At 49.0% G+C, this 11,007-nt stretch overlaps 1 pseudogene; it reads right to left on the bottom strand.

The window, feature by feature from the left end:
* Nucleotides 1-904: 904 nt before the first annotated feature.
* LOC115311685 lies at nucleotides 905-2,339 on the bottom strand (annotated as a pseudogene).
* Between the last annotated feature and the right edge of the window lie 8,668 nt (nucleotides 2,340-11,007).

Genomic DNA, 11,007 nt, shown 5'->3' on the forward strand with positions numbered 1-11,007 from the left:
CAGAAATTCAGCCGGTAACCTTTATTTCCGAAACAGCTATGACGCTCCTTTCACGACGTTAAACTCTCGAATACGATGAGCAAGCTTCCCATTCTTTTCATTGAACAAGGTCTACCGTTCAAGAGGGGATGAGTAAAATGGGGGGTCAGAGGCTACAGAAGACATCTTGCTCGATTGTGAAGTTAGAAGGTTCGTTGTCCTTTTGTAGTAAGAACAACACGATTTGGCAGCTGTTGGTTGTTCAGTTTTCTTCGGAGGTGCATCCCAGGAAAACGAAGCGGGCAAGCGTATCTACTCCGCCCGTCCTAAACAAAGAGGCGTACAAAAGCCGAAGTGCACACAAAAGTGAATCATTAAAAGCAGTGATTTCCCTACACCCCCCTGAGGGGGGGTGGGGGTATGCCCCCCTTCTTTTTTTTAAAGGCACTCCCTTAATTCGCAACGACTCATCTATTCTCAATGCCCCACCCTAACACTCCCCGCCCCCTAAAAATTTAGCCCCCCCCCCCCCCCCCTTCCTCCCTAATTTCAATTCCGGGGGAGAACAACTTTATTAAAGGCCAAAAACTACGGCCTTGTGAAAAGGAGCGCTTGCTCCGCCAGGGCCCATTGGAGGTCCGCCGAGTCCGAGCTGAGCCAAGCATTCCAGGAGGGAGGGGATGGGTACGGGAAGTAGGGAGAGTTGAACGCAGTGTTACAGGCGTAGAGTATGTGCTCTGTGTCAGCCCTGACCTCGGGGCAGTTGGGACAGTGAGCTGTCTTCTGCCACCTGAAGTTGTAGACCATTAGCGGGGTGAGGAGAGTGTTGGTTTGTACTTTGCGGAGAATGTGTGCTTGTTCGGTGCTGAGTGAGGGGTGTGGTTTGGGAAGGGTGGTACGGTTTTCCCTAATATTTTTGTAGTGTTCAGCTATTTGCTTTTTGTAAGTTGCGGCGTCGTCCGCTGACGTTGGGTTTGGCCAGGGGATCGAGGGAGCCCGGAAGTTGATCTCGCGGGCGAGTTGATGTGCCAGCTCATTTCTCTCAATACCCGCGTGGCCAGGTATCCAGCGCAGGGTGACTCTGATGTTGTTATTGCGGGCGTAGGCGTCCATTAGGATATCATGTAAATGTGGCTCCAATAACCTGTGTTGCATGTTGCGAAGCGTTTGGGCTGAGTCGGTGTAGAGATTAATGTTGGCGTTATTGTGTTCAGTGAGCAGAGAAGCTTCGTGTATGGCATATATAATCGCGTATGTTTCCAGCGTGGTGATGTTTGGGGGGTTGTCAAAGGGTCCTTCCATGTGTGTGATGGGTGTTGTCTGTCCAGGTGTATAGATTGCGCAGGCGAATGATCCAGTGTGGGAACGTGTTGCGTCCGTGTATATTGTTATACATGTTTCGTCTCTGTGGTGTTTAGCAGCTTGTGCTTGACGTCGCCCTTCATGGAGGTGTCGCGTCATATTTTTGGGCATGTTGGGAAATGCGATGTTACGGGGGAGGGGAAGGCCTTGGCTGATTGATGTAAGCCAGATAGGGGTGATTCCTGATCTTTGGAGGATGTCGCGTCCCTGCACCGTATGGGAGAGGCGCGCTATCTGCCTATCTCTGTGCTGTTGTGTCAGTTCGGCAAGGCTGTGAAAGAGGCCCGTGTCTACAAGCCGTTGGTTTGAGGTGTATATAGGGAGTCCCAGGGCCGCGTTGTATAGGGTGTTGAGTTTTCGGGTTTGTGTTTGCGTGAGGTTGAGGTATGGTGCAGTGTAGAGGAGCTTGCTGTGTACGAGTGCGGTGACGAGTTGCTTCGCCTGTTCTTCTCCGAGACCGTGTTTTTTGTTGATGATGCGTCTGATTAGGTGCGTGAGATTTCGGCAGTCTTTTGAAACTGTAAAGTGTTTGGGTTAGCATTGTTGTTGTGGTGTATGGTGAATCCAAGTATTCTGCAGGACGTCACCTTCGGTATGAGCTTGCCTGATATGCTAATTTGCACTAGTTCATTGGCGTTCTTTTGGTACTGTGTTCGATTCATGAGGAGTAATTCCGATTTTTCGGCCGAGAGTTGTAGCCCAGCTTCATGTAGGTATGCTACTATGGTATTTACGCCTTGTTGAAGGCTAGTTTCGACTTCTCCTGGAGATCCGGTTTCGCACCAAAGGGTAATATCGTCGGCGTATAATGTGTGGTGAAGGTTTGGGATTGTGGACAGCTGCCTGGATAGTGTGGTCATGCAGAGATTAAAGAGAGTGAGGGATAGAATTGATCCCTGGGGTGTGCCTCGGTTTATGTCAACGGGCGAGGAGAGTGCACCTGCGGCTCTAAAGTGCGCTATCCGGCCTTGGAGGAAACTGCGTATGTAGTTGTACATACTGCATTTCCTAGTGAACAGCTTCGAAAAGCATATGCCTCGGGACCTGGTGTCGCCGTCTTTAATGGGGCGATGCAACGATTTTTGTACTTTGCGCAAATACCGCTTAGAACGGATCCCTGACGTTAATGACTAATGAAACACCCGTTCGTTTTTTCACCCCACTCAATAGAAGTCCCAGAAAAAAATTTAAGAAAAACGAGCAGCGTTCACCCCCTCAACTCGCAGCCAGAAAAAACGGCCACGTGATCTGGAGTCGATTATATGCTGCCAATGGAGCCGGTTGGTTATCCATGCTTACTGATTACGAGCTGAACGTTAGGAAAAGCGACGAAGAGAGAAAGAAACACACTGATGGTGTTTCTTTCTCTCTTCGTCGCTTTTCCTAACGTTCAGCTGGTAATCAGTAAGCAGAGTAATTTAAGACTAGTGTCACTCTTTTGTTAACTAGTTTATATTGTTATTCATTACTTTTTGCCGTAGTCACTAGCAATGCAATTTAATTACGTCTAACCGCGTTCCCCAAACTGATTAGTGATATAATTTAATTACAAAATAAAACAAATTTCGCCACCGCTGATTCGTATTCCAAGTCGACTCAAGTCGTATCACAGGTCTAACGGTAAGTTCTTCTGCTTGAATGTGGTGACGCTAACACTGACACTGCTGAGTGAATGAATAGCAACCACAGGAGGAAGTGGAGAGGAAGAATGTTTTAAACAAATCTGTAGACGTTTATTGCGCTAGGGAAGAAGTGGTGATCCTCGTCGATGTGGGGTGATTAGCTCGTTCCGAACTTTCTACGCCCCACCTGACCAATGAGCACCGCAGTCGAGACTCCGTAACTCGCTTCTGTTTGTTGACATCGACGAAGTCCGAACTCGCTTGCTTCTCGGTGTGGCAATCCGGTTTCCGCAACGGAGATAGCAGCGCACGGAACCGCGCGCGATTTCGCAAAGGGGTCAGCTGCCGCGTCGGCGTGGTCGGCGTCCACTGGCTCTGTGGTTTCTGCGGAGCATAGTCTTACCCCGCGAGTTATGCCGTTTTTGCTGGATCGCGGCGGGTGTACCGTTTTTTTTTTGTTTTTTTTCGTAACGCCACGATGTGTTTAGCACTGAGCGAATTTTGTGCAAGCAAACCTTTTCTTCCTTTTTTTGTTTTTAAACGGCATTTTCTTCTTTTTTTCTTTTGTACGCGAGCGGTGAACCGGCGCTCCTTGAGTCGATCCAGCCCACGCCGTGACGCGGTAAATCCGTGGATCAAGCGCACGTGTCGCCGTCGGAGAAGAAACGAAAGCAGAAAAAGAAATATACCCGAGGCTCGATTGAAGATGGAAAAAAACCTGCGCTGGCTGCGCCCGCCAGGGCTGTAGCAGTAGTCAAAGGGTTGGAGCGCTCGAGTTTGAGCGCGGAGCGCGCTGTGGACCGCTGGCGCCATCTGTGGAGCGCAGCTATAGGCGCGGTTCCGGCGTAGTAACCCAGCAACAGCCAGCGCAACGCAAAACGAATAATAATAAAAAAAAAAAAATAAGAAGAATCTTTTCGCCGCACACGTTCTCTTGGGGAATCCCTCCTTCCTCCGGAGAGGAGGGAAAGAGGCACGCACGTGTTCGCTTGGCTTCGCGCCAGCGGCTCCGGCGAGCTGTCCGGATCCCGTTATCGGGATAAATGAAACGCGGCGGGGGTCACCTTTGAGCGTTATCCAGCTTCTGAGAGGCCGCTCGCCGCGAGCATTCCGACAGTGGCATCTTGTTTGACAATACGACGACTATCGATTGTCTTTGACCACAGGATCGTGGTTCTCGCCTGTGGGCGGTGCACGGCAAACGTTCTGTACGCTGACTACCGTCAAAGTTTCCAGGGTGAACGATTTTTCTAATTCATTGTTCGAGAACATTGGATAAAATGGCCGCCTCGCAAAAAATAAATGCAGCTTCTACATAAAAAAACAAAACAAAAAAAAAAACTTATATGGCGGTACAACAAGCACCACGCCTACAGTTACTTGGAAATGAGCAACATATAATTAATAATATTTTTTTCTTCACCGTGTAATAAGCATGGTGGAAGCCGAGGAAAAAAAAAAAAGACTGCCCAAGCAGCAACTTTATGCTTATAAGCATTTATGCACATGCTACAAGGGGAAGTTTCGTACTTCAGCCCCATGTTACGGGGTATAAAAATCAGCCCTCGGATCGCCAGAAATACATGGTTTTCGTTTAAGGCTCATAAAAATAAATAAATAAATAAATAAAAAATATTAGGCGCTGGAGAATATCGGCCATCCGCGTTAAGTCCTTATCTCGAACTCTTTGCTGACATCCCGCCCATTGAAAAACACGACAAAAGAGCTTAAGTACGCACCTGATCTCGCTACACCACTGTCTCCTTCCGCCCAATTAAACCCGACATAGAATTGGCTTTTCGGAAGTGCAATTGGGGTCAGCGGCTCTTGGACCGTCGGTGGTGCGCCGCGAAGCGGCGTGTACGGGTGGGCCAGGGGGGTCAATTTTTTTTATGAGCCATCCCCAGACTGTCGCCGCGAAGAAACGGGAGGGGGGGGGGGGGGGAGGAGGAGGAGGAGGGCCGGCTGCGTTACAACGCGACCCATTGATACACCCGCTGTCCCCCATTGCGCCTCCAAAGAGTGCGACCCGTCTACTATGGTCACCGAATGTCAACTGGGTGCTATATTTGAGGGCGATGTTTAGAGCGCATGCTCAGAACGAGCTCACATTAATAGCCTGCTAAGACTGGCAATCTTGATGGTGTGGACTGCACGTTGCAAAAGAACTCCATAAGCTTGTCGTCAACACGCGCTCAGCAGCCGCGCACAGAGCTATGGCCGCTTCAACGAAATTTGAAATATACCCGTCGTGTTCAGAAATGGGCTGAATATGATCCACAATATCCGTAAATGGCAATCGCGCGTTTGTATTTTGGGCCTGATGGCTGTATATTTCGTTATAAACGGTCCACTCTGGCAAGCGCTCGGAGAGTGGCCAGGGGAGAGCACGTGACATCCGGCGCAATCGTGACGTAGCCTGTGTCGGTACGAGCAAAGCTGCAGCGCGGCTGACGTCGACAAGACGACTGCAAGTAGGGCATCTGGCCGCCGCCATGTCACTGCTTGTGAGGGCAAGTGCGTGCAATTACAACCTTGCCAAAGCTACGTTCACGCGCACACTGCACATGCTTGCACGCATGGGGCATTAGTGAGGCTGTAGTTATAGGCGAGACACCTAGGCATCGTCACTACCTCACCACCTGTCAAGGTTCCTATAGTCGGTTACAAGTCCAAGGAGGTAGTAGAAGCTCCTCCCCACAAGCATGATGCGCCCGCTTCAGACGCCTCCGCAGTCGAGAAAATAGTTGGCTGAAAACGCCCCTTCTGCTCCAGTGGATAGATATTGGCTACAGGCCTTGTAACGGGATCCAGCTTGCGCCACCTAGCCGGGGCAAATGGTGTATTTTAGGCTCCTACATTACTCGCTCCGGAAGTTTGAAGTAAAAAGAAAGCTTTAGTGGCCACAAAAGCTGTTCGTTAATAAAAAGATTAAAAATCACTGTTTATCACAGACCTGAGTTAGAGCAGTAGTGCAATTATATGAAATAAGAGCCGAAAAGAAAGCATCATTTGCTCTAAAAATAAATATAAATTGTAACTTTTTAAGTAATGCATATATGGTCGTTGGTTTTGGCTTGATATCCTTCCTACACAAATTAGGTACATTTGCTGCGTTTAAAAAGGGAAAGCGGAGAGAACCCAACGTTGAGAATGGCGAAACCCTGCGTTTCGGGTTTTGACGAATCCGAAGGGGGCCTTTGTTTTCTGTTATGAATCCCAACGTGGAGACAGCAGAATGCAATTCCTCTGATTTTTCTTCGTCAAAAGAGTAATGTGCAGCCTCGCCGTCTGCACCAAGGCTCCTCTGCAGGAAACATTAGAGCGGCGATGACCTCAGCCGAGTTGCACTACAGCTGATAATGAACGCGTACCTTCAGGTACGACACGCACCGTCCGCCAAGTCCGGTCCCCCTGGCCTCACTGTGGAGAAGTCCTGCATCGAAGCCAGCAACGTGCTTGGCGTTGGTGTGCTCGAGCTCAGGAAGTAGGCGAAAACAACCGAGGAACAGCTCTTTTTTTACGGGTGGTGCACGAAAGCACCCAATGTCAAAAGCCCCGTGTCCAATGCCCCACGGCAAACACCCCGCCCTTTTCGCCCCGCTTTCAAAAGCCTCAGTTTGAGAAGCCCATGACGCGTATCCCTCGAGCTTGTGTAACCATGCCACACCCGGGACTCAAGTAAAGAATAACTGGATAAAGTTTTCCGTTCTTCAGGTGTGCCTTATACACATTCACGTCTTGTGACGTTAAGAGTGAAAACAAACAGAAAAGATAAGCTACTGGCAAAACATTTAAAGACATCTTTTATCAAGCATTGAATCAAAGCTTTCGTCGTCTCTAAGCACGCGCGGATTCTCAGTTCCGGCGAGGTGGGTTCTGTCAAAAAACTGTTTATCCACAGCTCATGGCGCCATACTTTTCACAGCACCAAACACCGGTTCCATTCTAAACGTATTTGTATCCATCTATATAGATAAAGTTTGTGATTCTGAATCTGAGCTACCTCCATGACAGAAGAGTGCATCACTGAAAATACCTTTTGTAGGCCGTCAACATCTTAGGTTAAGACATGCAACAATGCTGGTTTAAGCGCGAAGACGGGGATTTTGGAGTGCGGGGAATACGGAACGGGGGTAATTGAACTCGGGATTTTCGAAACGTGAGGCTAATAACGCGGGGCTTTTTCGACGGAGACGCGGGGCGATCGTTGTATTCCCCTTTTGACACCTTCTCAGAAGCGCCCAGCAAGTGAAGGCAGGAGGCGGCGCAAAGTCCAGTATACGGTGACTTCGCGTTGTGCGCGCTGAGATCGTGCGTCCACCGTTTCTTTCGACGGAACGAGGTGCCCACGGTCAAAAAGATAACGGCTGAATTCTGCACGAGCGCTGAACTCCCTTCGTTGAAGGCTCGGACAGTGCGTCGCCTTCTCCGCGGCATCGGATTCGAGCATAACAAGAGGGAACGAAACTCGCGGTTGATTGAACGAGAGGACATCGTCGCCTGTCACCAGAGGTACCTGCCAGTGTTGCCAGATGGCCGGGCCCACCAAGAAACCGCCGAACGACTGGGGGGTATAGCCGAAATATAGCCAAAGCCGTTAAAAAATATAGCCTAAATTAGCCAAGACTAAAACAATTAATTTTAAGCCTTATATTGACAATTTCTCACGCTCATACAATACATGTTACAATCTCTGTCTCAACCCTCTGATGGACCACCTTTTGTGCACATTATCTTACTTGTGAATTTTTCAAGAAATGTTTCGGAAGGACGAATATCCGTACATAACTGGCCCTTCCTTCGTAGGTCTTCAGAAGTACAAAAACACGCAAAGACAGCTTTATTGTGAAGCCCGGGAGATATGATCTTACAATAAAAGAACAAAATACAGAAGCAGAACAGTCATAACACTGGGTGTTTCAAACCAGAGCCCCAATATCTCAGGTCCTTACTAATATCCCCCCCCCCCCCCCCGTCTCTTTTTCTTTGTGAAGGATATTACTGTCACCCATGCATGTTCACGCTACTTCTGATTATGTTGTTTTTTCGTGGTGTGGGCAACGAGTGGAAGGTAGTCAATTGTTTAGCGATGAAACAGTCGACTTCTCAATTTTACAAACCTGGGTGCCTAAGGATTATCACAATGGGCATCAAAGCTGCATTTGGAGAGTTCAATCTACGTCTGGGCTGAGCCATATGCGTCCGGGTTGAAGGCGCGCTACCGGGCCTGTGGTAATAGTGCAATCTGTTTGGTTTGCTCCACTGCGCTGTAGGGAGACCGCTTCAACTCTGCAAGCATTGCTTCACCGCGTAATGTGAAAACCCCAATGTTTGTAGAAAACTGAAGCCTTTCTCCTTCCTCTCCCTCCTCTCGACTAGCCAAAAGAGGAACTTTTTTTTTTTTGTCTCGAAACTTATTGAAAGTTCGAAAATTAACTAGCCGAACCTCAAAGTTCGGCGTCGAACCTGAGTTTCGACAAAAGTTCGCCGCATTCTTAGAAATAGCCCAAAATAGCCACATAGCCAACCACGAAATTTCGACGCCAACTAGAAAAAAAATGTAGCCCAATTTGGCTATATATAGCCCAATCTGGCAACACTGGTACCTGCATGATATCGCACGTTACCATCAAGATGGTCGGAAGGTCTACCTGGACAAGACGTGGGTGACGGCAGGGCACACTGCCTGAAGGGTGTTGGTAGACACGACCGTTGCCTCGTCTCACGACGCGGTCATGCCTGGTCCTTCGACGGGCTTCAAGCAGCTATCGGGGAAGGGCCAACGCCTTATCGTCCCCCACATCGGCAGCGAGTTCGGCTTCGTCGACGGCTGTCTGGACGTGTTATGTGGCCAAAAGACCGGCGATTACATGAGAAAATGGATGGCGTCCGCTTCGAGAAGTGATTCGACGGTGTCCTCGACAAACTGCTGACGGGAAGTGTTATCGTCATGGATAACGCTTCTTATTATTACCGGCGGTGGAAAGCAGTGGTCGACGACGGGTTCCCGCAAGGACGACATCCGACAGAGACTGACGTCCAAAAACCTTTTATGGGACCCCAGGATGCTGAAGAAGCAGCTCCTCGACATTGTGGCATTGGTGAAGCCACACCTAAAGTATCGTGTGGACTGTGCTACCATGACGACTGCCTGCATTGTGGCCAGGCTCCCGCCATATTACTGTGAGCTCAATCCCACTGAACTGATATGGGACCATATCAAGAACGGCATTGCTGCCCGAAACACGACGTTTAAGATCGTGCACTTGGGGACACTCGTCAACGAAGAAGTTGGCAAGGTCACCACTGACAACTTTGATAGTGCAAGGTGCGTAGCCTTTGTCCTTAACGTAATGGTCGTGTTTTGTACTAGTGACACATAATTTATGTTATAATGAAGCTAGCGTGTTTGGAGAAACGGCATCTGGTTGGCAACGCTGTCGTTGCCCATGCGACTTATTACACAACTTTTCAAAATGGAAGTTTTATATTTAAATGTTTCTATGTACAAACTGAACCCGAGTTAAATATTTATTGGAACAAATAATTTGAAATTTAAAAGAACCTTGCTGTCTAAAATGTGACCTGACGAATGTAACTGCGCTCTCGCTTTCGTTCGCCGCAACGGCGGGCCCGTCTCCGCCAGGGGCTCACGTGTTTCCTTCGCCAGCTCGCTTCCAGACAGTTTTTGAGGTGCTACGAATAAATGCTATGCAACGAAGAGCTTGACTTGGGATGAACCCACGCGCAGCTCTCCAGCGAGATCGAGCTCCACAGTACGGGTTCGTTGTTTCCCACCTCGTGTCGTCCGCGGAAGGCCGGATTGGCTGACGAACTTCGCTGTGGGAAGCTGGCTGGTACTTGCGTCGGTGGCCAAGTTGCTTCACTTGGCCACGCCGACTAACTCGGTAAAAGGAGATTACCTTTATACAGATTATTTAATATTTTCGTAGCGCATAAAGATACATAAGCGAAACAAAACAGCAAAGATTATTCTCCAGTGCGAGGTGGGAAGGAGGTGCTCGGGAGTTGGCTGGCTCGTAGGATTAAATTCAGATTACGGAGCGCTAGCTCTCGAGCTCCAAACTAAAACCCGTTCATTCGTTCGTAATACGCTTCCCACTTGCAGCGTTTCCACTGAAAATCACTCGTTAGCCCATCCTCTTTTGGTGGACCGGCGATTTCCCGACGCGTCATGAGACAGGCGTTTCCCAGTGACTGAGAGGCCACAACCAATCGGCGCACTATTCCTAGAACTCGCGAGGCGAGTCAGACAGCGGACCCCAGTGTGGACAGCACCGACGATCATTCCACCAGACGTCTAACGTTGCCTAGCCAACTACCGCATTCTCCGATAAATCTCCGGGCCGAAACGCACGTTCTGATTCTCTCGGCTGAACACGCGCGTTCTGAACCTACTGTCACGAAGCATGCCCGTCTCTCGCGGTCGCCCACCACCGCGGGAAGTGTTCACGTCCCCAACGCTTCCCTACCAGCCAAGTCCTTCTCGTGCTAACGGCCCACCGTGGAGCCTTCGTCGATCCTTACACCCACGGTTGGGCAAGGTGGCCGGTGGCCCTTCTAGACGATACGCTTGTACGGAACAGTAAGCCGATACCAATTCTATGTAGAAGGTATTTATTAAAAAAAAAGAAAAACTTGCGGGTGTCACCCTTGTCTTCGGGTTTCGCCAGTGTCGTTAGGAGAGCAACCCCGTGTGCCCACAGCACACGGTGTTGCTCTCCTGAGAAAAGTTGAGATGTTCAATGAACTCGTTAGCTTCAGATGAGAAGGGGGTTGAAACAGGACATACATTAGACCAGATAATGTTGGGGTAATTGAAATCACCCATTAATATAAATTGGAACTCCTGGATACTGGATGGTAATTTGGTTAATGCAATTATGTAACAAATTCACATATGAACAAATGATAAAGAGGGGTCGATAACATTCACCCATTACCGTTTGTTTATGCTAAAAAAAAACGCAAACCCAAACAATCACAAGTTCACGGGATACAATGACAGGGCGAGAAACTA

Source organism: Ixodes scapularis, unplaced genomic scaffold, assembly GCF_016920785.2.
Source record: "Ixodes scapularis isolate PalLabHiFi unplaced genomic scaffold, ASM1692078v2 PGA_scaffold9__187_contigs__length_104089568, whole genome shotgun sequence".
Taxonomy (NCBI): domain Eukaryota; kingdom Metazoa; phylum Arthropoda; class Arachnida; order Ixodida; family Ixodidae; genus Ixodes; species Ixodes scapularis.